At 47.0% G+C, this 27,695-nt stretch overlaps 1 protein-coding gene across 3 annotated transcripts in view; it reads left to right on the top strand.

The window, feature by feature from the left end:
• The window catches only part of ITPKB (inositol-trisphosphate 3-kinase B), a 96,499-nt gene that overhangs the window by 7,010 nt on the left and 61,794 nt on the right, over positions 1 to 27,695 (top strand). The window lies entirely within an intron of this gene.

Here is a 27,695-nt window from a genome sequence, read left to right as displayed (position 1 = left end):
AGCATGGACCTTACTTTAAAGAGGAGATTTTATTGAGTGATTCCAAAATTGTAGTATCAATTATGTGTGTAAAAACCAAAACAAAATGCTGGCCTAATTACCTCGGGGACATAAAAAGAAATATAACACAGAATCTTCTTGATTCTACTTTTTAAGGGCCATTAGAGTTTCGTTTCTTTTAATTTTTCTTTTTGTATTGACTAGTTTTGTTGTCTTTTTTTTAAAGTAAAAAACTAATTCTTATGCACAGTAAAAAAAAGAAATTCAAACAGTTTAAAGTGGCTTTCTGTGATTTTTTTTTAAGTGTGAAATTTTTATTTGGTGGTAAACCTAATTAAAATTTAAAAGCCTTAGGATACTTAAAAGAAATGTATCTGGTGGTAAGTACTTAGAAGTGGAAAATTCTTTTCTGGAAGAGAATATTGAAGGCCCAGATTTATGGGGTTATGAGTTTAGGTATGCTGTTTTTTTTAAGATGGCACACCTTCCCCCTCAGGTGTGTGGAGAGGATCTTTCTGGCAAGGCCTCAGTACCTTTCAGATCTGGGAGGACACCTCGTCATTTATGTGAGGTTCTGGGTGTTACCCTGATCTGTTCAGGGAGGAGGAAACTGAGACTCAGGCAAAGGGCTCCAAAGGCTGTGGCTCTGGCTCAAGATTCCTCCTTTTAGAATGTCCATTCTGCATGAGGATGATCTCATAGGGGCCTGTCAAGTTCTAACTCTCGGCGACTATATAATTCCAGACATTTGATTGAAGACCTGGTGTATGTGAAGTGTGTATCAGGGTGTCCAGTAATGTGACAAGATTTCTTTGGGGTGGACCTTGGGCAGTTGAGGCCAAAACTGGTTACATTTAATTGTGTCCTTTTACGTAAGACCCATTAACCAATCTGCCTCTGTTCTCTTTACTGGAAGAACGGTTCTTTGCGATTTCCCATCGAAAAAGCATCATCAAAATAAATCAGGACAAGACCCAAGATTTTCATGAGTAATTAGACTGATATTAGAGGCTGTGCTGGCAGGATGCTGGAACATTAACCTGAAAAATGAAAAATGCATTTTGTTATCTGAGGGCTTTGGCTCCCTCAGCTAGTTCAGTTTGGAAACCAATGCAGAGCCAAAACATCACTTCAAAGACCTTGTTTTATCAAAGATAAAAACAATTCATCCAGCTTAAAATCCTTTCAAATAAAAGGTGGCCTATAGAGAAAAAAGAATGTTTAGGCATTACAAAAACACGGCTCAAGATTTACCTAGCTTTTAGGTTTAGCAAGAAAAAAACGTGTTAAACTGGTGGGCTGCTGCTTTTAGAGAAATGTATTTCTGGTGTTACATAAATCATTTTCAGAACTTTTGCTTTTAGCGAGAGTCACTTTTCTGATTTTGTTGGCACATACCTGTTAAATGTAGCTACAGATTAGATTAGTTCTCTGTAGTTTATTTGTATTCCTGGGAAGGTTGATAACATTGTTTAGGCTTATTTTATTTTGTCAGGTTTCAACTTAGTTATCTAAAGGTAGAATTTTAAAATATTTAATGGAAAGAATTTTATATCCTGGTTGAAAAAACTTTGTAGTTTGCAAGTGATCAGTGATTCTGAATTAACTCAGGAACTCTTCTAAATTGTGTTGTGGACATACCCTCAGTGTGGAAGGTTCTCTGGGTTTTGATAAGAGATGAGATCTTGGCATTGTAGGTTATGCACGTGGTGCCCTCCAATCCGTGATGAGGGTGCCTTGCAATGATTTTTTTTCTGACTAGGTGGAATTGGCATTGTGAATAATATATTTTTCATGAATTGAGGAAGCTCATGTTTACAAAATCACAGCAAACCCAGGCGTGAACTCTTTGGTAACATGAAAAGCCATGTAGAGTGCCAACTGCCATTTTCTCATTGGGATATTTGGGATTTTGTGATTCCCCACCAGACTCCTGGTCATTCATTTTTCCAAGGGTGAAAGACACTATAAATATAAACATGATCTCATTAGGAAGTTAGGCCTCTGTTCTTAGAATTTAAAAAACAAAATCTTTTCTATAGTTTACATAATTATCATAATGCAAATCTCGGTCTGGGAGAGGATTTAGAGCTCATTTCCTCCAAAATCCACCTTTTACAGGTGAGGAAAGTGAGGCCAGAGGGTATTCGATAGAATCACAGGACCTGTGTTTATATTTTTCTTTTAACTTAAAAAACATTAGTGGATAAACTTCTTACTCACCTGGGGAGATCCACCTTGGCTTTAAACATAGGACATGTTTTTAAAACGTTTGTTATAGGAATGGGTGAATGAATGAATGAATGAATGAATGAATGAGACAATATCTCTGCTGCATTGTCTGCACATAAAAAAACTGTTGCGTCATCTGGAAAAGAAGGAACAAAGAAAGGGAAAAAAGAAACAGTCAAGATAAGCTCATTGCTTATTCCTGGCCTTTCTGCCATAGGGTAGGGGTGCCAGACCTGGGTTTAGGAGACCTGGGTAGAATCCCAGTCTGTATGTGGCCTGCAAGCCCTCTGAAAAATGGGGAGAGGAGGCACGACCTTACGGGGTGGGGGATTAAAGTTCAGGGATGCAGTGTTTATAAAAGTGCTTCGACAGGCTCCTAGCACATAGTAGAGGCTCAGTTAACAGTGGAGGTGGAGTTAGGAGACATCTCAAGTACTGGTGAGGCATGTCTTTAGATAATTCATTGGGCCCCTTGGAAGAAATGCTCTGTAGCAACTCTAGGCTTTTGTTTGCATGCCACTTTCATCTCAGTATAATCCCAGAAAACGATGCTGCAACAGCCAAGATGGCTGGAGTGAAATTAATTTATCCAAGACTGATATTCATAGGCTACCTGTGAATTCACCTGCTATTGTGGGACCACAACAGTTTCCTGAGGTGTAGTTCATGGAATATTGAGAAAAAGGCCAGCCTTGCCTTCTGTCTCTGTTTTCTAGTATGGTTTCCTTTGGTTCAGTTGTGGGGCTGGAGATCAGAGACACAGAGGGGACTAGCTTGGTGGCAGAAATACACACCGTTACAGGCCCAAGGAACAAGGTTGTGATGACACCTTCTTGCTGAGTGTTTGTGCTGGGAAGGCCACTCATATTTTCACTTGAAGGTGAGGCCCTTCGGGCTGTCTCTGATGGGGAATGATTCCTGGTCATCATTTCACTGGGAAGCAACACGCAGGCTTTTAGCCACCTTGTCTGGCATGTTTCTCAACAGTTCCATTAAGAATTCACTATTACAGATCCGATCTTTCCCCTCTGTAGAGCTTCACTTGGGCATTTTTTTATTGACTTGTTGGAAACCCATTCAGCAAAAGGTATCTCTTCTGGCCACTAGTCAATACTGCATTTTTTATTTCCTGAATTTTTTACTTCTTTTTGGCTCCAAACCAGCTGATAAGTTGAATAAGTAACCGAAAAGCAGGAGCTTCAGACAGTAAGCGAGCAGAGTGGACCTCTGCAGTTCATAGTTGTGTATGATTTAATGGGGGGGAGTGGAAAGTGTGGAAGGGGAGGATATGTTTTTATTTTTCCATCTCAGGAGAAGTAGAAAAAACTTCTCACTCAACCTGGGGCGGAGGGGTTGGGGCTGGTGAATATTCAGTGGAAGAGAATCCTCCCTCTTGAAGGTCACTGTTATCCTAGCATTTTACCTTTGCAGTAAGATCCTGGGTGGAAAGGGAAAAATAAAATGAGACAGCATCTCAGACAAAGGCCTTGAGATTATTTCCATTGACCCTGGTGACTAAGATTAGGGTTTATCTGACCCAGAGACATGATTGATACGTGAATGACGCAGGGTCAGGCCCTGGCCTTGGCCAAGCAGAACTCGCTGAAAGGGGAGTCGGGTCCATTTGCTCAGGTTTATAAAGTTGGTCTTAATGCATCCGGAGGGCAGGCATGAGGTACTTTTTGCCTTGGGCTTTTGGGGCTTTGACAGCAGTTTTCTTTCTTTACCCCTCTTAATGAGTCCTCGACATCCTGCCCGCCCCCACCAAATCCATTTAATCAGAATGAATAAACTGTACTGTTTCCCAAGAAGCTGTGATATGTTTTATATTAGCAGTGCTTAGTACTTTCATACCCTACAGGGAGTATTCAGCCTGCGGCAGGACAAGGGATTTGGTGCTCCCGTGACCGGCCATCCCCCAGCTCAGTCCGCAATCGCTCTTGGTATGCTGCGAGTTGGTGGGACCCCAGCAGTTACGGGCTGTTGGGGGAGGTCACTGCACCCCCAGGCAGTTCCCAGCAAGTGTTTTTCCAGTTTCGCTGACATTCTTTCCAGGCTCAGCTCAATTTGTTTTCTTCTTCTCTATGGCAATTGATGACTGAGTCGTAAAATGTGTAATTCAGCCAGATCTCGTGTTAAGTGCGTCTTCCACAGTCGTGTAGGAGCTGGTGTTTGGCTAATCCTCTGCTATGCATGGACGTGTAGGATTTTCTTTTTGCAAGTTAGCTATCTGAGGAGTAGGTTTAGTAAAATATACCTCATAAAGATGGGAAGGAATGGGGAGGGACTCAGGAGTATCACTTCTGTAATCCTTATCTAACCTGAACCTATTAGCAGGAAACTGAAAAGGCCTGTGGATGACAATGAGATAAACAGTTTAATCTCTTAACAATGCCAAGTGGAAAATCCAGCTGCAGCCAGGAGTTTAAGACATGGCCAGGTTTTTGTTAGGACAGCAAATCCTGAGACTCAGGTTGCTAAGCCAAGGGTAGGAAATTTGGTTGCTGTGTGTTAAAGCTGGAAGGTTGGGAAGACACTGGTTTGAGAAACTACTGAAAAATCCTTGCAGATATAAAATGTGCTAACGTCAGGGACATTTGAAATGCGTTATAATTGATATTTTAGTCTGTATGAGACCATTGAAACCTTTCCCTCCCTTTCTCCATCATCATCATAGTCAGAGCATTAAGCGCTCATTGGTATCCAGCATCTCACTAATTCCAAGTAAGTTAGGAGACTCAGGGCCTTCTCTGAGAACTTTACTGGGCACGCTCTGGGAGTGCAGTGTGCTGGAAAGACTAGGACTCTCAGATTTGGCACTTGGCCTCTTTGGGTTTTGGTATCCTTATCTGTAAAATGGGTATACTGATAGTCTCCCTACATCATGTGGTCTTTGTGAGTCTCAAATGAGATAGTGTTTGTAGAGTCATTTTGAGAGTATATTCTTTCCTGTCTAAATTTATTATAAGTACTGTGATTTTGCTCCCTCCCATTTTCTCTTTATTTCTTTAGTACCCATTTATTTGTTTCTGTCATGCACACTCTAAGTGTATACGTTGTGTTTTTTATAAACAATAATCTATTTTTTTATTGACTACAGTTGCCTTAGAGCATTATATTTCAAGTGTACAGCTATGACATTGTTTTTAAAGCTTTTCAAAAAGAGGATGGATGGACAAAGGCAGGCACTGCAGCAGTGTGAGATATTCCCACGTCAGTGTTGCTGAAAGCAAAATTACTAAGGATTATGTCAAAAACAACCTTTATGTCCACAGAAGAGTCAGTTCTGACGCAGACATTGCAGCATAGGTCGGGGAGCAGGGATGAGTAGACAGTCTGGATTACATTCCTAGTTCAGCTGCTCAGAGAGTCTTCTCCTGCCTGAGTGACCTGCGCGGGCAGGGTGGACTGTGCATGAAACTTCATGCTCTTGTGGTTTGCTCACTCCCATGTGGGGATGCGAAGGTGATGGACATAAGGAAAGGCTGTCAGCTCCTGAATAATCAAGAGGAGACTACACTCCATCTAGAGTCCAAGGATGCTTAATGGGCACATTGATTTTTCTCTAGTACCATGTCGTGGTTTTCTCTACTATGTCCTGGAAAGTGGAAGAGGGGAACTCAGCAAAGTCTTGAGTTTTTAAAGCAGACATCACGTTCAGCGGATATATACCAGGCACTTCCTAAGCATGGCCGGGCCCTGGGCTAAATCCTGAAATCTGTGCACAGAGCTGGCCTTCCCTTCTGGTGGCCACCCATGTTGAGAGGTGGACGTTGTGCCCCAGTGGCTGCCCAGACAGCAGGCATTCATCTGTCTGCAGGTGCCTGTGCTGAGGAGAATGGCTTAGTTGATGCTGTCCCCGTCCTTGGGGATGTGCCCTCTAAGGCAAAGCTGATGCCAACAGACATACTTGAGATTTGTGAAACTCAAGAACAAGTTGTATAGCCATTAAACAAGCACATTCATTAAATATGAGTTAATAAATAATGAATTGGTGTTGGCGTGGGAAAGGCAGGAAGCTTCAGTGTGTGTTGTGCAACATGTGAATTTGGGCAGCGGCCACTGAAGACAGTAAAGGCCTTGAGGGGTTTGCTATCTGTCTTGGAAGTGGTTAAGCGAAGGGGTTATTCTGGATCCGAAGGCTCTGGGAGATTGGGAAGGAAGATGGCACCCCCCCACCCCTGTAAGCCTTAACATTGTGCATTGAACGCTACACAGATTGGCGCTTAGTGGGTTAAAGATGTGCTTGGACAGCTACACTGTAAATGTGCTCTTTTGAGGGTAAAATGGGGCCTTAGGAGAACCACCCCCCCCCCCATTCCCACCTCAACTGATCATTGGGACATGGTCAGGAAAACTTGGGAGGGACTTCTGCTCAGTGAGTGTCTACTGAGACTGCAGCTTTGGAAGAGCCCTGGGAGAGGCTGGGCTAGGGGGTGTATAGAACCCTCCAGGGAGAGAGCCCTGGTGTGGAGTCAGGACAGTCCTGGGTTTGAGACTAAGCTCTGCCATTTCTTGACCGTGTGACCCTAGAGAAATGTCCTACCTTTCCATTCCTCAGTTTCAACAGCTGTGAAATGGGGCTGACAATGCCACCCTTAAGGTTATGAGTCTGAAACAAGGTCCTGCGTGAAGTGCCTGGAATAGTGCCTGGACACACTAAACGCTCAACACACAGCAACCGCGTGGACTTCGAGGCAGCCGCGGTCTCCTTCCTGAGTTGAGCCCGCGCTGTCCTTCCTTTTCTTCAGGTGAAAGTGAGGCGGGTACCTGAGGGAGTGTTGCTTGCTGGTGCCCTTCTTACTCTAGAAGCAGAAATGGGGCCTGGGGGCTCTTTGATGCTGAGGTTAGTAGGAGGTATGTGCTGGAGGAGGAAAGAAGTAAGAAGGTCTGCTGGAGACGGGGTCTCGGGTAGCTACACCTGGAGTCACACCTTCACTCCGTCCCAGACCTTGGTGGGGACCTCACTTCTCTGAGCCTCAGTTCCTTCATGTCCGGTGTGGGGATAATATAATGACCCTCTCTCGCGGGCTGTTGTGAAGATGAACTGAGATCATGGGGCTCAAGGACCTGGCATAGAACAGGCGGGGATAGAGGTGGCCCCTCTTCTGGCCCCTCCTCCCCCAGTTGTTAGGCTGACTTGCCTTCACCAAGTGGCCGGAGTCACCTCGTCCCAAAGTGCAGTGAGTTGTCGAGGATGATGGCAAAACAGGCAGCAGGATTTATTTTTCCAAGAAGGTTTCTCAGTTGCAGGAAAGGCTTCACTTTGTTACCAGGGTTCACAACTTGAAGTTTAAAAAACAATCCACTATATTCAGCTGCTGGCAAGAGGTGTCAGGTTACTCACCTGGGACCAGCCTCTTTTTATTCTGTTTTGGAGGTGGAAACTGGCTGAGGTCAAGCAGGGACAGGAGGCCTAGCATTTGGGGGTGTGGAAGGCTCCATGTCTTCTCTCCCTTCCCCTGGCTCCTCTCCTTTCTTAATGTGTCTTTTAGAGTCACCATCTCTCATAAGGGAGAGAATGAAATTTGCATATGCATATGTAAGAAACACCACCACTTTGTACAGCTGTGGCTCTTCTGGCCAGGGAGGTCTCTGAACACGTGTCTGATTTGATTGGCCGTCATCCCTTCCCTGTGATGTGTCTGGTGGTGGGCTGGGCACCTGCTTATTAAAACAGGATCTGTCTTGGATTAAAGAGATGCTTTCTTCCGCTGAAAGACCCTCCCTGAGGCCTTGAGGACCAGGCCAGTGGTCTTTGTAGCCCGCTTTGCCACAGAGAGTAAGCCACGGAGGGCCTGCCCGGCACTTCCCAGCCACACGGCTGCTTCTGCTGTTGCCCTGAGCAGACCTCGCTTGTCGTACAGTTCTAGGGCTGGGAGAGTGGATGGTGGTGTGGAGGGAGAACCCAGTCAGGTGGCCAGGCTGAGCTGGATTGACCCGGGCATACCCAGTCACTTTGGAGTTCCAGAAAGGCCTGTGGGAGCCTGTGCAGCTCCGGCAGGAGCTGGGCTCTGTGGCAACAAGTCCCACCAGAGCAGCACAGACTGTTCCTGGGCCAGACATCAGCACAGTCTTGGGCACCTAACCTGCCAAACACGGGCTTCTACTTTGCTGCACAGTTGGTGTGTGGTATGGAAATCCCTCTTGGTTGTAATGCAGGGCAGCTGCTTGCAGTGTGAACCCTTGGGGTTTGCATCTTTCCTGACTGCCACTGGTCCACACATCCCAAGATGGCCGTTAGGAGTCTGGGCAGAGTTTCTAGGCCCTGAACTGTTGGCTCCTTCCTGTGACGTTTCTGGGCCACAAAGTTTTCTGAAAAGAAGGGTCTCAGGCCTGGCCGGCACTAACATCTCCCCAACCCCAGGCTCCATTTGCACTTTGCAAGCACAGAGGGGCTGACGTCTGGGAGGAGTAAAACCACGAAAAGAACTTGTTAGTATGCGGCAGCCTTTACCTCAGAGGCGGTCTGGATGGTGAGTGCGTTGGACAGTGACTCCTTTATTGCCCCAACCTGGAAATATACACAGGACGGTAATCAGTTTCGATCTCAGGCTAAGGCCATATGGAGCAGCGTCTGGAATGCTGTTTACATTGTGGTATCACACTGTACATTCAAATCAGCCTGCTCTCTCCGGAGAGCCGCCTCCCGCCTCACTTCAGGCCGCTGGTTCACACTGAGAAGCTGAACAAAGTCTTGCAGGTCACAGGTTCTTCCTGGCATCCTTTCTCTGGCATTAAAGACTGGCCTAGATTTTTTTGGTCTGTCACTATTGGCCTCAAATACCACATTCCCAGGGAAAGGCAGGAGCATCTCTCCCAGAGATATAGCGGCAAAGAGCAGGCCCTAAGGGTCGATGTGGGTTACCCTGGAAGGAAGTGCCCTGAATGTCCCAGGTGGCTCGTTGCTGCAGACCATTTGCCTGGTCTCCGACTATGGTTTGCAGACATGTGACACTGACTTTGGAAAGAAGATTTCAAGAACTTCGGAAAATAGTTTTGTATGACCCCATGACCAGCTATTGTAAAAGAGAAAGTAAGTCCTGAATAGAGGTTTTAAAAAGTCAGTTGCATGAGGAATGGGATGGAGGGGACCTGGCTCAGCAATATTTCTTATGAAATTCACTGGGAGTTAAAATGTTAACAAAATTTCAGCATGAATTAAGTGGTGGTGCAGCTGTTACAAATGCCGAGCAATCTTAGGCTTCACGATAAAAATAAAGTAACAGTGGCTATGATTTCTGAAGTATCTATTATATGCCTGGCACATTCCATAAATTATTTAATTTTTGCAAGGCATATGTATTATTTTCCCCTTTTTACAGTGAGCAGACTGAGGACCAGGCAGATGAGGTTGCCAGTCCCAGGTGCACAGCTAGTCAGTGGCAGAGCTGGGATTTGAACTCATCCATGTCTCCCAAGTCCTTGCCCCTTCCATCATCTGTCACCTGGAGAAGAGTGGAGCCCTGTGCAGAGGGGTGCTGAGTTTAGTTCTGGGCCCTGTGCTTTAGGAAGATGGGACTGTTTGTACTGAGTGTAGAGGAAGATGCTTGGCTGATGAGGGGCCTTGGAGATGGTTGAGGGAACCAGGACTGCTTGTTGCCTCGGACGTATTACATCTGGGAGGCAAGAGAGTTGTCTTCGAATGGTTGCTCTGGAGTAGCATTTAGTCTGGTGGAAGATCAGATTTCTGTTCACAGAGGTGGAACTAAGAGAGGATTCTTTTCCTTCTAAATGAATGGGCCTTTGTACAAAAACACAGACTCAGGAGATGGAATTGCAGCAGAAGTGAGCTTCTGGAGCTGCCTCGCAGCTCCCCAGCCTGGTGGAGAGCAAAGTGGAGAACTCCTAACCCAAAAGGGTAATAAAAAGTGAGGGCTCCTCACTGCTGTGGATGGAGCTGGGCAGGGAGCCCCTGACAGTGGGGGAAGGAGCAGGCATCGGGCATTCGTTCTGAAGCCCGGGCCCTGGGGACTTGCCTGCCTCCTCCTGTAGGAGACAGGGCAGTGCTGCCTGCAGGACATGGGTCTCCGCAGGTACAGAGCAGAGATCTGTACGTGTCCTGTTTCCTCAGTCCACCCAGAGGGAGTGTTACGGGCTCCTGGATTCAGTTATACTGTGCAGCCCCAGGCATTCTGGCCCCTTTTAAATGGCACAGGGAGGAACCTGTACTGGGTTTGTATTTCAAACACAACATTAGCACCTAAATTGAAATTGGGTGCATCAGGTTGCATTACTTGCCTACAGACTTGAGTTCAGTTAGGAGACACCAGACAAGAAAAGGGAGGAAGTTTATTCCAAAGGGGCAGGTGGACGGGAGGCCCAGGCTTTCCAGAGATGATTGCCTTGGGGTTTCTGACCTAAAGGAAGCGACTTTCTCTGTGTGGCCTCAGTGGGCAGAGCTGAGGCTGGAGGGTGTAAGCCCCGAAGATGCCATATGCCTCCTTAGAGAGGAGCACAGCAGTGGCACCACATGAAAGTGCCCTCTGATGAGCACTGTGCAAGTGCCTGGGGAGGGCGGTGAGTCAGGGCTGGAGGGATCCCCCCGGGCTCTCAGGGGTCCCTTAGCCTGGACGTCGGAGGACTCAGCCTCAGCTTTGCCTTTGGAGTCTCTGATTAAACTATTTTAGGAGGGGACATCTGGGTAGTTGCCAGTATTTGGCTATTTAGATAGAGCTGCTGTGAACATTCGTGTACAAGTTTTGGTGTGACCATAAGCTTTCATTTCTCTGGGCTGAACGTCCAGATGTCCAGTTGCTGGGTCATAGGCTTTTGTATATTTATTTAGTGTTTTTTGCTTTTTATTAATTAATTTTTTATTGAGGTATAGTCAGTTTACAATGCTGTGTCAATTTCTGGTGTACAGAATAATGTTTTAGTCATACATATATATACATATATTTCTTTTCATACTCTTTTTCATTATAGGTTATTACAAGATATTGAATAGGGTCCCTGTGCTGTATAGTAGAAACTTGTTGTTTATTGATTTTATATATAGTAGTTAATATCTGCAAATCTCGAACTCCCAGTTTATCCCTCCATACCCACACTTCCCCCCTGGTAACCATGTTTGTTTGTGTTCTATGTTTGTGAGTCTGTTTCTGTTTTGTAAATAAGTTCATTTATGTCTTTTATTTAGATTCCACATGTAAGTGTATTTAGTATTTTAAGAAACTGCCAAACTGTTTCCAGAGTGTCTGCACCATTGTACATTCCCTCCAGCGATGTATGAGTGGTCCACTTTCTCTGCATTCTTACCAGCAAGTGATGGTGTTACTATTTTTTATTTTAGCCACTCTGATAGCAATGTGGACCGTTTCGCTGGGGTTTTATTTGTTTTTCCGAATGGTGTTGAACATCTTTCCATGTGCTTATTTGCTATCTGTATATCTTCTCCCGTGAAATGATCTGGCTTAGGAAAAAAAATTCCACAGGGGTACTGTGAAAACATGGACAGGGTCAAAATCCTTGGGCGTCGATTCCCCCTCCCTTGTGTGAGATTCCCCTTGCAGGGCTTCAGGTGAGGTTGCTTGGTCATCTCTGAGGTCCCTTCCTGCCCCCAAATTGTGTGGTGACCCAGAGCAGCCACCTTCCCGGTGGGACCGTGGTGTGCAGGAGGCCCGGGGCGCCCCCACCCACACTCATCCCTCTCCCAGCTCTGTCTCGTCAGGATCCCACCGAGGCTGACTCATGGGTGCTGTATTTAAGGAAAGGTGTTGTTGGGCCTGGAAGTAAAAGGAAAAACAAAGGAAGAGATGTTGGGTGTCTCCATGCCCCCTCCTCCCCTGGTCTCCCTCTGGGCCTCCTGGAAGGCCCATGGCCCAGCAGGGCCTGTGCTGTGTGGTTTAGTTTTGCAATATGGTCATACTGAAGGTCCCAGAAATGCTTCCCTTTTTATGTTAATTCAACAACAGAAAAAGAAAAGTGTGTGTGTATAATTTAAAACTGCTAAAAACAGTGGCGACGGGAAGTAATTTTTCTCCTTAAAACCAGCCTGCACCGCACCCTTTCACCCTAGGCTGCTTGGCAGTGTTGTTGATTTGTTTGCTTTTTGCCTCCTGTGTCAGGCAGGAAGTGGTCCTGACTGTTGATGGGACTGCCACCCATTTGAGGACCTGCTGGAAAGTTTGGCGTCCACTGGGAAGCAGGGTAGATGACATCTGCTTGAGAATGTATTTATTTTTGTTTTTCTGCCTAATGATGTATGTGGGAATTCACAGCGCATAAGATAAGCATCCTTTGGCCTTCAATTTCAATTTCAAGGCCTGGTTGTTTTCTCCCTTGGTATAATGAAGTATATACTATTTGCAGAATCTCCTTTGGTGCGTTTGTACAATCTGTCACAAAGAAGGAATTGTTTTCCATGTGGGCTTAGAGGACTTTGGGAAAATGAACAGAGGAGTTTTACATGGGTCCTTTGAGCCCGGGCAGTAGAGACAGTCTCCTGAAGGTAGATGGTCACAGGCTTTCCACATGATTCCATGGCCCACTAGAATATTCCAGCACATTTTCGTGGTCATTTGATTGGGCCCAAGACCAAAGATAGAGCTGAATCACATAATGGTTTGGTTCAGAATACTTTTCTGCTTCGGTACTTTTTGAAAACCTAGATTTATTTCTGGTTTGAACTTGTTCAATAGAGTTGAAAGAAAGAAACCTCTTGTTACATTCCTGGTTCAAATTAAAATTTGATATTTGCACTTGGTTTCACGTTGAATAAATAAAATGTATTATGGCTATTGGTGAGTAGTTCATTTTGATTCAGTCACTTCTCCAGATAGCATCACTGTTATAAAATTTATTTCCCATGAACTTGCATTCTTCCAGGATGGTGTGTGTGTTGATCTCATTTCCTAAATATTCTGGTCAATGAGTGATATTATATTTGCATTAATACATTGCAGTGAACTAGAAGTAATAAAATAGTTGACACTAAAACCAGTAGAGGTTTTGCTAAGTGCACAGACTTTGTCTTCTTGGGACCAGGCAGAAGGTTTTGGCTACTATTTGCGACTAGCTAACTTTCAAGGAAGGGTGAACTAACTTTTCTCATACAATCTGGAAACATTTTTTGTGTGCTGACTGTATCAAAGTTATGCTGGCAGGCAGGGATCTGTATATTAGTAAAGCTTAGTCCCCACCCTCTAGAAATTTTCAGTTCAATTGAGGAGGCAAATTGCAATAACCTGACATCTATTATACGTTATGTGTTAGGCACTGAATGAGGAGTTAAGTGATGTGCCTCAAACCATAGTAATATAGGAGTCAGAGTATGAGTCCAGACATTATTACTCTAGAATAGATTTTCTCAACTTTGGCACTATTGACATTTTAGGCCAGATATTTTTTTTTGTTTGTTTGGGGGACTGTTATGTGCACTGCAGGGTGTTTAACAGCATTCGTGACCAGTAGCACCTCCCCCAGGTTGTGACAACCAAAAATGTCTTCAAACATTGCCAATGTCCCCTGAGGGTCAGATTACCTCTGGTTGAAGACCACTGCTGTAAAGCTTGTCCTGGTGACCACAACTCTATACTGCCTTCCCAGGTAATAGGTGCTGAGCACAGTATCCATGTGTTTAGAGGATAAGTCCATTCAGAGTCCTGTTGGAAGCAGAGGACAAATGCCACTCTACCTGGGGTTGTTGGGAAGAGAAATCTTCCAGGTGATGCTGTTTTGAGTTCAATTTTGGAGGGATTCACTTAGGCAGAGAAAGTGAAAGGATGTTCAGAGTAGAAGGACCCACATGCACAAAAGCATGAGAAAACAGTGCAGGTTTAAGGATGACAGACAGTTCACTCTGGACCCTTCACTTCCCTCTCTATTGCCATTTTCTTGTTTCCTTAGCAGCAAAGTGGGTTCACAGCAGTTATGTAATACTTACTTTCAATCAAAGATGTTGTATTAGGATAAGCTAGGTTTTGTTGCAGTAACAAACAGCCCCACAGTCAGCAGCTTAAAACAACGAAGGTTTGTTTCTTGCTCCTGCTACATACCTGAGATTGGTCAGCTGTGGGCTCTGCTATGTGTTGTCCTTCCTCTGTGACCCAGGCTGATGGTGCAGTCACCATCTGGAGCACTGCTGGTCACCAGGGCAGAGGGACTGAGAAAGTGGTGCATCATGTACTGGCTCATAAAGCTTCAGCCCAGAGCTGCATGTATCACTTCTGCTCATTTTTAATTGGCCAAGCAAGTCTTGTCCTCACTTAATTTTAAGGGGGCAGGGGATTCAAGTCCTACCATGTGCCCTAGAGAAGAACTGGAGATGTTTGGGAGAAAGCACTGATGTCTGCCACAGATGTCAAAGGCCCACACCTGGGATGTGTGGTCTATGGGCCTAGAGTCTGGACCGTGATGGACCAGGATGGAGAACTCATCGTCTCTTTGAGGGTCTCCTAGCTTGGCTTTAAAAAAATGGCTTATTGTCAAACCTTGTGTGAAATTGCTGAGCAAAAAGAGAAAATTAGATTATCAAGATTCCAAAAGATTTTAATTCTCTGAATAAGTCAGAGAGGTCCTTGTAGGTTAGGACCAGGTCAAAGGCCCTCATTTTAGAGTTAGGATGTTGTGGGTGGGAGTGGGAGAAAGGATTCAAGTGAATATGGCCTGGATGCAGTGGGTTGTGTGATGGAGGTGGGAGTAGTTGTTCAGGACCCTGGTAGTTACCTTGACACCTGGAATGCCCTCTCTGGCTGTTCCTGTAGTAAAGAGAACGGCTTTTAAGCCCAAGCCAAGTAGCAAGATGGCAGCCCTCGTGAACTATAAACTTACGGGGCTTTTCTGAGAGGGAAGGAAGCACTGGACGTGAGCAGGAGCCACTGAGAGCATTTGGGATGCTTTTAGAAAGCAAGCTCCTTATAAATAACCCAGGAGCATTTTCCTTGTTGGAAACTCACTCAGACCGCCGCCCCGTTCCAGGCCCTGGGGCGAGGAGATAGAGACAGAGGCCGACTGCCATGGATCTAAAATGGGATAAAACCGGAAACCTGTGGGGAGGATGCAGTCCTTGTCACCCCTCAGCAGAGGGGGCACAGAGGTCTTAGAAAAATAGAAATAAAAATAGCAGTTGTTGGCCACTTCCCTCCCCAGTGAATCGCTCTCTCCAAACTTGGTTTCTACTCTGTTTCTGAACTGTTCTCACCATGTAGTGTGGGAGCCAGGGCAAGTGAGGTGGGCAGAAATTGGGGGGTGGGAGTGTGGGGGACACAGGCATCGACTCACAGGGAGACTGATTTAGTCACAGTCTGGGAACTTGGGAGTAGGGGCTCCAGCAGCCAGAAGAGCTGAGAACAACCAGCCAGGCCCAGAGTCTCCTCATCTCTGGGGTCTTGCTGGAGTACCTGTGTGTACGAGTGTATACATGTGTACAGGTGGCCATAGGTGGGCGTGGGCATGCTGTGCCTGAAGGAGGGCTGCAGTGGAGGGTGTGCGGTGAGGGGGTGTAGTGGGCCACCCTGTGGTCTGCTGACAGCTGCCTAACCTAGGTTGTGTGGGTTTCCTCCCTCGGCAGATAGCCCAGGGCGCTCTGTGATGCACCGTGACATTGCCTCCCTGACATTGTCACCCCCCCTCAGCTGGCACTGTTCTTTCTTACTTTGAAGGTATCAGGGCCAGCAGTGTCCTTCAAGCAGGCTATGCAGGACCAGACAGTGTAAGCCCAGAAGGAGCCCTACAGCTCCTGGGCCTGGCAGGCAGGTGGGCCTGCTGAGTGCGGGGCCAGGGCCAGGCCAGCTCTCCCTCTTCCCAGGCTAGTACTCCCTCCACTGTCCCTTCAGCACCTTTTTCTCAGCTGTAAAATGGGTGTGTTGCGGGCTGCTGAGCAGGACCTGTTTACAAATGCACAGGCTCAGGGACTCTGTTTGGGCAGAGGGCTCAGCTGCCTTCACCTTCTTCCTCAGTTGCCCATGTGGTTTTGGAGGCTGTGAACACCTGCTCACCCTTCATTCATCCTGGGACTGGCACTGTGCCCACGGTGACCAGCAGGGCTGGGGACCCAGACTGCTGTAGGCCTCACAAGGGCCCCACAAGGGCTCCACAGTTCCCAGCAGGGCTCTGAGAAAGGCTGCTTCCCATTGAGCTCTGCCCACCCCTAGGGTGGTGGAAGGTGGTGAAACCTGCTCTTACCCGCTCTGAGGTCTCCGGAAGACACAGGTGCTATATATAAAACCCGGCGATTATCTCACTCTTGCTAAGTTTCCACCCTGGAGGCTCACGGTAGCCACCGCAGGGAGATTTCCTGAAGCCCTCCTCCCAGCCCCTGGTGGCCACGGGACCTACTCCCAGGGCGGCCTGTTGTGGGGCTTGCTGGGGAGGGAGGAGGGGAATGAAGGACGTCTAGAAGAATGACCAGCCTCACACTCCAGCGCTCCCTCACTGAGGTGGGGACCAACATGGCCCCAGCCTGCAGTGAAACCCCTGTTTCTTTTTCTTGCCTTTAACGTGGGGCCTCAGGGCCAGGGATGGGACTGGTAGGTGAGGGATGCTAAGTACTGGCAGACACTCCAGTAGGTTCAGCTCAGACCTGAGACAACGGGCAGGACTCTTGAGGGATTTCTGTTGTTGCCTCTGTGACAAAGGAGAGGAGGACCGGATGGGCAGGTTTCCACTGAAGCTGCGGTGACTCGAAATTTCCTTGCGTGGTTTTTCTAAATGGGGCATGACTGGCTTGCTGGGTAGGATTGGTCTCATCGTTTGGAGCTGCCCAGCACACTGTGGGTCACCTAGTATCTTTGGCCCGTGGGCACTATTTGCCAGTAGTTGCCCCTCCCGCCCACGGTGCACCCCTCCCCCCTTGCAGACACCCCCCCCCCCCAGGGCCGGGGCAGGTGCCGTTTCTGGTTAGGAACCACTGCACAGAGTTATTTACTTTGGCAGAATCTCAAGAGGACAGCAAGTGGAGCCAAAGGATTTTGGAGGAGGGAGAAGATGGGTGGGTGGGGTGTTAGGCTGAGAAATCTCTTACTAGCTTGGGCAGGGTGTGAGCCTAATTTCTTGTGAAGTGATAAAGTTTAATTTTTCATCCTATTTGTGAGCATCGGGCACCCTCAGCTAGTTGGAGACTCTTTTGTGTCTGTTTTCCTTTGTTTCATTCCTTCTCTTAATCAGCACTATTACCTCAGAGCTGGCTTCAGGGGTGTGTGACCAGTGCAGTTACACAGGGACTCCCACGCTCCCTCCATGGGCCCCACCCTTGGGTTTAATGCTCTGCAGTCACTGTCTTGAACTTCTTAATAATTCTATCTCTGAGTCGTGATTTGTAAATGAAATTCAGTGAGATAATGGAGCGTGAGTCCCCCACCCCCACCTCTTCTCCCCACCCCCGGCAATTGCTGACGTCCCATCAAGGGCCTAGGGGAGGGCTCAGGGAGGGCCAGGATCTGTGCTAGTGGTGTTGCAAGGTGGGGCATGGTGGCTATCCCCACCCCGGGCTATCAGGGCCACAAAGCAGGCAGCTCAGTGGGCCCAGCCTTGCACTCACTCCCCATCCGGGCATCAAGCATGTCTCACATGGAGGTTGTCATCCCTTGGGGTGTTCCCATCCTGGGGCAGACGGGCCTGTGGGAAGAGGAGAATCCCTGCCCATGACCTGGTGACTGGTGGGAGGGGACCTGGCAGCCCCCTCGGATGGCCAGAGTCCCAGGACAAGGCCCCTGGGCCCCTTGAGGGTCTGGACCAGCCCAGAGATGTTAAACAGCAAAGAATCAACACTACATCAGGTAGAGAGAGATTGTGGAAAAAAGAAAAAAAAGTTTATATTTTACTACCTTTCGTGGCCCCTCCCACTTGTTGAACAAGAAGTGCTGCCCTTTTCACTTTGCACTGGGTCCTGAAAATTACATAGTATTTTTACTTGTAATTTCTGTTTAGTTTTCCTTCCTGTTTCTGGAAAGGAAAAAGATAAGTAATTAAGAGAGATCACAGTGAATGTAGGAGATTCCATGTTTTCTCTCCCTTCTGTCCTTCTGAAGGTCATAGTCACTAGCCCCAGACTTCTCCAATGATACCTGTTGGCACAGCACCTTCTACAGGAGAGAGCAAACCAGGGAAAAGGGGAGATGGGGGGTGGGGAAGGGAAATCTTATCTGTCGCTGGAACGTGGCTGGAGTTTTTAGCTAGATGGTTGCATCTTCCTTAGTCAGTGAGCTGTTACTTAGTACGTACTAGTTCTGGGCCAGTGCTGGCCCTGGGCAGGACCCTGTAGGGATACAAGGCAGGCACCATAAAGCCTGGTTCCAGGAAACGAGGCTCCGCTGCCATCGGCAAACTTTATTAAGGGACTGTTGTGAGCAGCTGTAGCTAGTGCCACACCAAGCAAATTAAACAGACCTTGTCCTTGGCCCTGGAGGACTGTGCTGTAAGACATGGCCTCCTGGAGAAAGACTGCAGCCGACGTGACCACAGATAAGGGAAGTCTATAGACCGTGGACGGGCCAGAGTCAGGGGGGTCATACTTGGACAGGGTAGGCTCAGAGAGATACCATCTTTTTTCCTTCATTGAAGAAGTGCTTCTTGGGGGAAGTTGGACGTCAGGAGTCACTGTGCCCCCTCAGCTGCTCCCACAGTCTGCTGCATAGTTTCCAAACCTCCCAGGACCACAGTGATGCCTGCCCCACCCATACGTTTTAAGTGTCAGCCACGTTTTGTCTGTTACTATGAAGAGCACATCAGACTTTCCTAGACTCATCGGAGACTTCGTGAGGCCAGACACTGGCCATCCTCCTACCTTGGAGGCCAGTGGGCTGGGGGTGGCTACATGGGGCCAGCTGCCAGCTACCTAACCACCCAGCCACCAGCTTTCCACCAAACTGCTTCCTGAGAGTTCAAAAAGGGATTTTCAAAAAAATCTCAGTCTTTACGGGATGAGGCAAAGTTCAGTCCTCTAAAGACCCATCTCAAGGGTTGGCTGCATAATAAAAATTATTAAATACCATTGCCCTCAAGTACCAGGTGGTCCTATTTCCAGGCCAGGACAATTAAGAACAGTTTCACAAGGGGGAAGAAAAGGATCTATTAGACTAAGTCAGAATGAAACGCTGTTGCAAAATAAAGCATGATTTTAAGAGAAAACCACAGCAGTCCAGACAATGGGCAGGGGGTGGGGAGGTCAGTTCCACTTCCAGCGTGCAAACCTTTGTTTCTAGTCTGGTGCCTGGCAGAGACGTGAGAGAGCTGGAGCAGAGGCACGGAGGCCTCACATACGGGACGTGCTTATACTAGAAAGGTACTTAGTCTTGATCTGACTTAAACTTAATGGGGCATCCTGTAATTTTTCTGGCAGCCCTACTCCAGAGGACAGTTTTGTCCAGAGGGCAGTTTTGCCTTTGTGACATGTGTGAATCCAGAAATGTGAGCTGGAGCAGGAAGCCTCTAGAGGTCCCCTCTAAAGGGGCCAGACATGGGGGGCTCTGCTGCCCAGGGCTGTCACTTGCTTGCTGTGCCATCTGGAGTTGTCCTTAAGCCTCTTTTGTACGATGGGGATGGAAAAGCAGGGCCTGTTCTTCTTCCACCTCCCTAGGGCTCGCTCCCCAGATGGGCTACGGTGAGGCGTCCTGGCAGAATCCACGGGGCCCAGGGCTTTGAGGGGCCTGCCAGGCTCTGTCAAAAGGCTGCTCAGGCTCCCAGCCACATTGGTTAGGATGTACTTGCTGCCTGTAACATCAAACTGCAGCTCTGCTGGCTTGAACAATAAGGAAAATATCTTATTTCACCTTAATTAATAAGTCCCAGCAGAGCTGCAGCGTTGGGTAATTCATTACAGCATTAGAGTCACTCAAGTCCTTTGCATCTCTCCGCCCCGTCCTCACAGCAGGTTCTTGCCTCTCTCCTCCGGTGGCAGGACAGCTGCTGCAAGTCCAGGTGTCCCACATGGACACGATAACATCCTGTGGAGGGAAGAGGGGGATGACTCTTCCTTATGTCTCAGCATCTTGCTCAGAAGACAGCCAGCAGATATCCCCTGCGTTTCATTGATCAGAATGTCTCACAAGTCTGTACCCCAGTCAGCCTCTGGAGGGGGAGTGACTTAAAGCAATGAGTAAGATGTTTACTCCTGGAATACACACATTTTCCTGGGTTCCTTAGGGGCAAACAATATTAGGTCCCTCGCTGTGTTCCTTAGCTCATCCTATGAAGCGTTTGAGGCAGTGTTCTTTGTTCTTTTTAAAAGTTATTCATTTATTTTGGGTGGGAGGTTATTTATTTTTAGAGGAGGCACTGGGGATCGAAGGCCTTTGTGCTTGCTAAGCTTGAGCTCTACCACTTGAGCTCTACCTTCCCCCTCTCTTTGTTCTTTTTGATTTTTAACATAAACATTCCAGGGGAAGAATCTAATGATAACTATGACCAAATGAATGATTTATAACTCTTTCCAAGTGTACTTTGATAAACTGCATAACTTTGTTTTACGTAATTGTAATCTGATTATATTCATTTTATCTATTGATTTTATCATTTTAACATCATCTCACATTTTCATTTTCATGAATTGACATGGGGTCATCTGCTTGTCATTTTAAGTGAATATATAATAATAATAGCACCTACCTTTTATCTAGTACGTACTATATGCCAGGCAGTGTTTTAAGTGTTTTCCATGGATGACTTTACTTAATAGCAACCCATTTTCAGGTGAGGAAACTGAGGCACAGATTATCTGGAAATATTCTGCAGCCTGACTCCTGAGCCTGAGCTGTCAACCACTGCGTCATTTACATGGTTAATGCCTTTTCTGTAGCTGTTGCTATATGTAGCAATGAGCATTTTCGTAAAAATTACCCTTTCTCTACTCCCTTTGGTTACTAACTTGGGAAATGTTTGTCTCAGTGGTATTGTCGGTCAGAGCCCAAGAAGAACGAATGGCCGTGTCATCTTCCCACCTTACCTTCTGGAAAGACTGACCCAGTCGCATGGTCATCTGCAAGATCTGGGCACTCCGGCTTCTCTCCCACCATTGGGGTTTCCTTCTAGTTTGGTATTGTTTCATTGCCTCATAAGGTTCTAATTTGTGATCTTTAGTTTTAAAGTGAGACTCTACGTGTTTCCCTGTGATGATGGCCTTTAATCACTCGTGTGCAAACTGCCTGCTTATCCCCATTGAGCAACGGGTAACTGAATTGCAGTATCAATGGCCCATGTTGATAGCATTTTTATATAGTAAGCACTCAGTGATGTTACTTACAAATATTTTTCTATTCTGTGGTTTTCTCTTAAAATCATGCTTTATTTTGCAACAGCGTTTCATTCTGACTTAGTCTAATAGATCCTTTTCTTCCCCCTTGTGAAACTGTTCTTAATTGTCCTGGCCTGGAAATAGGACCACCTGGTACTTGAGGGCAATGGTATTTAATAATTTTTATTATGCAGCCAACCCTTGAGATGGGTCTTTAGAGGACTGAACTTTGCCTCATCCCGTAAAGACTGAGATTTTTTTGAAAATCCCTTTTTGAACTCTCAGGAAGCAGTTTGGTGGAAAGCTGGTGGCTGGGTGGTTAGGTAGCTGGCAGCTGGCCCCATGTAGCCACCCCCAGCCCACTGGCCATCTGTACACCTTGGCAACAGAGTAGTGACCGACACACGCAGGCCCAGAAAGCCAGACAGAGTGGCGGCGGGAGACTTCATGGAATCCTTGTAATTAGAAAGGGGAAAGAGCCTGTTAGCACATGCGGTGTCTTCCTCCCCTCCCACGGGCCCAGCCAGCTTTAGAAGGTGGCATGTAATTTGCTCTGTCACCCAGAACACTCAGTTGAGTTTCTGGGCCTCATCTCTGAAATCCAAGAGTTGGACCAGATCAGTGGTTTTAACCCCTTTTGAGTCTTAGTGCCTTTTGGAAGGTGGCTGAAAGCAGTCCACTCTCTCCCTGAAGAAGTGCACATTTCACAAACCATTTTGCATGCTCTTTCAGAACATTTATAGCTAGAAAGCCGTCTCACCTTCAGTGCACAGTCTACAGGTTTAGAACCCAAAGATTTATTGATCTCTAAGGTCCCTTTTTAGCTCAGAAAGCCCAAGTTTTAGAAAGTTTCCAATCAAGAACTTGGGATTGGAAATGGGCAAAAGGGAGCCTCTTGTAGTTACTGGGAGGAAGCGACTGTCCAGCCCAAAAGATTTCACTATCAGGTTTTTTCTGGTTTTGTTTTGTGTTGTGTTGTTATTTTCCAGGGTTGAGTTCGTGATTTCTTTTCCTGTATCTTATTTTTTAAAAATGTTACGCTGTCTCTGAAACTACTGAAATTTTTCAGGTTTGTGGGGTGGAGGTGGGTTCCTAATGCTGTTTGATATTTACATTACAGGAACAGGGAGAGTGGAACATCTGCCCAGATGTTCCTGGCAACCCCCAGCAGCTGTTAGACTTTGCCTGTTGACCGTTAGCCTTTAGCAGCTTGCAACATGAGAGAATCGGCCGGTTGCGTTTATGTTTTTGTGAGCAGATGGGTCCTTGGGAGTTGGAAGAGAGGGAGAAAAATTTCTTCTGGTTGGTCAGAGAGTGCTTTCCCAGCACCTCTGGGCTTGCTTGGTTAAGAGGCTTTGCTTCAGTTCCCAGGGACTTTTCTAATTCCTCAAATGACCTGTCTGAAAGGAAGCTCAGGCCTCAAAGATCTGTTCTCAGGGGTCAAGCGAAAACTCCCAGGGTAATTTGTTATTAGCTGGAGGGGAGATGCCCACAGCCTCCAGCTGTCCCAGCCAGCCCAGCCTTCTGCAGTGGGATGGGGGCATTCACAGATCCAAGTCTTTCTGGTTGGAGGTTGGAGGCCTTTGCGCTCATATGTGCACACAGCTGCTTCTTAGTGTTTGGATTCAGTCCAGGAAGTTGACAGGGCTTGGGGCAAGAGGGAGCGAATCAGAATCTTTAACCCTGATTTTATGTCTCTAGAATCTCTTCCCTCCCTCTGGCCACCAGAACCTTTCTGTAAAATGTGGGGCAAATGATAAAAGAATTAGGCCATAAATATTTCACAACATTTTAGGGTGATTTTGCTGTGTGGGAGAGTGGCCTGAGTGTGGGGTACCTATGGATCTGGTTCTCCCATAGTTACTGGTGCTCTTCTAGTTTCCTGCCGATTCTGGAACTCACCTCTGAACGTGTAGCATCGCTAACCAAGCAGAAGCAATGCTGTGTTTCTTCTTAAAAGCAAACAAACAATTTTGCCAGTAGTTCTCCCTTCCAGTTCTAAGTTTCATGAGTTCTTTTCACAGTGCAAAGGAGCCTACAACTTTAAGAAAGTTCATTCCAGCTCAAGATTTCAAATAAAGTTGACGTTATGTGAAGTCACAGGTTTTCCCGTATCAGCTGCAGGGTGCAAGCCTCTTACTCCTAGATTGGGCACTGCATTTGTTGAATGTCCATCACTTACTGTTTAAGTAGCCAGTGATCCCTGAAAAAAGCCTGGCTGTAAAGTTGCCAGAACGATGCACTGCTTTGTTTCAAGCCGCTGTAAACTCTCTTTCTCCATGTCATTTTTATCTCCAGTGCTTTTGTCAAGGTCTTTCGTTTGTTTCTCCAGAGTGAGAAAATGTTACATTCCCCAGAAAATCCCCCAAAGACAATTTTCACTGTTGCCTGTTCAGTTCAATTCTTCATAATGACCCAGGAAAGAAACTAGCTGGGTCTTCTTCAGTCTCATACATTTTCATCATCACACACAAATTTAATACAGGAAATTCTCAAAACTTTGACCAGTTGCGGGGTGTGGTGGGAGGTGCCTAGTCTAGGTAATGATTTTTAAAAAGATAAGTCATTTTATTACTTTCTTGGTCATGTGCAATTACACTGAGGATCTAACTTAATAATAGTTAATAATTTGTAACTGATATTTTATGGCATGCTAAATAGATTTTTCTTAAGAGCTTGTACTGTTAATGTTTATTCCACTCTAAACTTAGCTAAGCAGCCTCTGTTTTTTATACTCCAAAGTCTACTGAATTCAGCCTAAGATTGAACTATCAAAAGTTTTGAGGTCTGAGCAAATAGTGTTAGAGTCTGACCCCCCTCAGTGTTTGAGGTCTAGGGAAATAAAGCTCAGGTCTGATGGTTTGGGATACAAACCCTTCACAAACTGTCCGTGGAGTTGGGCACAGTGTTTTCTGAAGAAATTAAGGTTTTTGTTTGTTTTTCGGGTATCAGTCCTTGCACAAAGTTAACTAATAGTGAGACCGAAAGCTGTTGCTCCTGAGGGGTGAGAGGGATGGGGGAAGACATTAGAGCAGGTTAAGTTTGATTAATTCAGCCTAGGCTGAACTCAACATACTTGGCGGTGTGAAAAACCAGGGCTGTTTGACTAATGAGTAGTATAAATACAAACACTTCAGAAATATCTGGCATGCCATAAAATACCAATTACAAGTTATTGCTAACTCTTAATAAATTAGGTCAGCAGACCTAGCTAGTCCTTTTCGGTTCTCACAAAATCCCTACAAAAGAGCTATTCTACCGGTTTTACAAATGCAGAAACCGAGACTTCGATAAATTCTCCCAAGACCACGGAGCTGGCAAATGGGTGCGCTGGGATTCCTTCCGAAACAAGGTGCCGCGGGGGCCCCCGGTCTTCCCCACCAAACAAGCCCGCGGGAGAGGGTCTCCGACCACCTTCCCCGCGGCGGCTGCGGGGAGAAGCGCGGGCCGGCCCCCCCGTCACGTGACCGCCGCGGGCGCGCGCCCCGCCGCCGAGCATGCCGGGAGGCGGCGCCCCCTTCCCGGCCGCGAGCTTCCGCGCGTGGGCGGCGGGAGGGGCGCGCGGGAGGCGCCCGAGCTGTGGGGGTCGGGGGCCGCGGCGCGGGGGGGAAACCGCGGGCAGGCCAGGCCCTTCAGAGAGCCGGCTCTCCTGCGACCTCCCTGACAGGGCCGATAGTGCCGGAGCGGAGGGCGGAAGGCCCGCCGCTCTGTCGGTTAATTGTGAACAGGTCGAGTGAGAAATGAAGTCAGGCGGGTCCCCCGAGTCCCCTGGGTACCCCTTGCAGGCTTCGCTGTTTCTGGGGAGGCTCAGCCCTTCACACCCAGGGTGCTAGCCCTCGCTTTTTCTCATGCTTAGGCCATAGGACTTTGTGTGCAATCTCATTTTCCTAGCAGTATCTGCACCTCTTTCCCCTTCACCTACTCAGACACTCTCATTTATCTTAATGATCACGTTCTCCTACTTAAACATACACACTTAGCCCTTGGCAAGCGAAGTGGAATCTCGGGTCCTTGTCAGACCTCAGTGTTTAAGCTGCTGAAACACAGGGCATATTTGGTTTAGATATTTTACTGTTGTGAAAATAAACCACCTCCTGCAGTTACACCAGCTCAGATTTTCCCTTGATAGGGTCAATGTAGATTATCTACTGGAGAAAAAATGTTTAATTAGGAATAAAATTATTCTAAGTCCTGTTTTCTTGAGATTGGGGGAAGCTGGGGCAAGGAACAGTTATATAAATAAGTACAAAAAAATACCCAGGGCTAAAGAAACCCCTTTGAAATACAATATTTGTTGGCCCCTGGTGACAGATTTTCCTTGAATTTACTTTCTTGCCCTTAACGCTGGGCTCCAGGTTTCCCTGGCTCTGGATTTCCCTGTTCTTACCCCACTCTAGTCTTAGAGAGTTCTAGACTGATGAGCTGGAAAGGCACCCTGTTAATGGATCCACATTACCAGCTGCCCAGTAAAGAGACTGTTGTATGGGCTTCTTAGAGCCAAATGATTGAATTAAATCCATGCTCTTAACTGGGCAAGTGTAGTCACCTCAGCTCACCTCTCTCCAGGCACAGTGCCATTGTTTCCTGCCTTTTTAGCTGAGGTACAGTGAGGCCCTAGGAAGAGCACGGGCAGCCCAGCAGAAGGTAATTCTTTCTCAGGACCTAGCTGTAATGAGACAGGGGAGAGGGGGAGCCTCAAGCCGATCTTTCTGTTGGGGAAATAGTTGCCCTGCTCAAAAAATACCTGATGCAGTTTTCTTGTCTCTGTTCTTTGGTATTTTCTCTGGTCTTAGGCAAGCATTTCCTGCCTTTTCTGATCCTCTCTGTGTGCATGGGTGTTAGAGGAAGGAGGAGGAAGATTTCTGATAAGGGAGCAATTGGTGAGCAGGAAATGGCTATTTGGTACTGGTTGTTCTGCAGAATTAAAGGTTGTTCATGACGCTGATGCATGGTCAGTGAGAAGGATTCAGTTCCTGACAGGGAGTCCTATCATCGTAACCAGGTGGGCTAGTGAGTTCCCCTGAAGTGTGCTCACTTCGGGCCCAGGCAGCAGTGGGAAAACCCCCTCTCCTCTCCCTGCCATGCTGTCAGCTTACTGAGCAGGTCTCCACCTGTCTGTGTCGCTTAAGAGATGAGGTCCTTGGAGAAAACAGGGAGCATCAATTTTTTTAGGACTGTTGTTAAAAGAAATTAGAGCCCTCAGAGCCTAACAGGAATTCTCCTGTTGGGATTGCACTTTATGTTCTGTAGAAATGGTCCTTCCAAAAGCAGGAGTTCCAGCTGATTGAGCAGGGAGCCTCCTCACCTGCAGCTCACAGACCCTGCGTGGCTGGCTTCTGATTAGAGCACCAAGAGCATCTGAAGTTCTTGGAAGTGTGTTCATATGAAGAACTGATGCCGCTGTGTCCGGCCCTGTGTAATCTAACATCCAGAGTCAAAGGGAAAGCTGCAAATGATGACAAACCTAGGCCCAGAAAAAGACACAGGCCTTTACAAGATAGTGAGTTTCTTCTGAGGTCCCCAGCGTCTCTTTTTGTATTCTCTACCTCTCTCTTGCTTGACTTCTGTTTGGGCTTCTGCTCCCTGCTGTCTGGCTCTGTACAGAGAAGGTGGTGTTCAGCAGTCAGGCAGTGTAGCTTGTGGGAAGAACAGGCAGGCTCTGGAGTCAGAGGCTGAGTTTCAATCCCAGCCTGGCCAGTTACTGGTATCATGTTAGGCAAGATACTTATCTTCTGTGAAAATCCTTTCTGGATTGGGTTTATGAGGGGACTGAGCGATGTGAGTCCCTGTGATGCCTACCTGGTAAATGGTACTAATTGTTTTTGGTTTTGTTGTAAACGGACGAGGCTGTGCTGTCCTGGAAGCGAATGGGGAACATCTGAGTAAGGACTGCTCTCAGAAAGCTGATGCTAAGGATGATAATGACTACCTATTGAGGGCTTAATATGTGCCAGGCATTGTTCTAGATGCTTAAAATAGCTTGGCTTATTTAATCCTCATAATGGCCCTGTGTGGTCAGGCTGTTAATATATCTATTTTGCAGATGACGAAACCGAGACACAGGTTAAGTAACTCCTCAGGTGTCAGAGAAAATTCTAGTATATGAGCACAGGCAGAGCCTGACTCCTCGAGTCTGGGCTCTTAACCGCTCTGCTCCACCCTGCCTCTCAGTACGGGCTGTTAGACCAGGGAGTCGGTGTTGTCAGCAGAGGTCATCCTCCAAGAGTCCCATCCGTGTACTTTCCATACTTTGTCACAGAGCCACTGTGACCAAGAGGCCACTTATTCAGCT

This window comes from Camelus bactrianus, chromosome 23, assembly GCF_048773025.1.
Source record: "Camelus bactrianus isolate YW-2024 breed Bactrian camel chromosome 23, ASM4877302v1, whole genome shotgun sequence".
Lineage (NCBI taxonomy): Eukaryota > Metazoa > Chordata > Mammalia > Artiodactyla > Camelidae > Camelus > Camelus bactrianus.
Note: the sequence above shows the minus strand (reverse complement) of the source record. Positions and strands in the feature narration are given on the sequence as shown.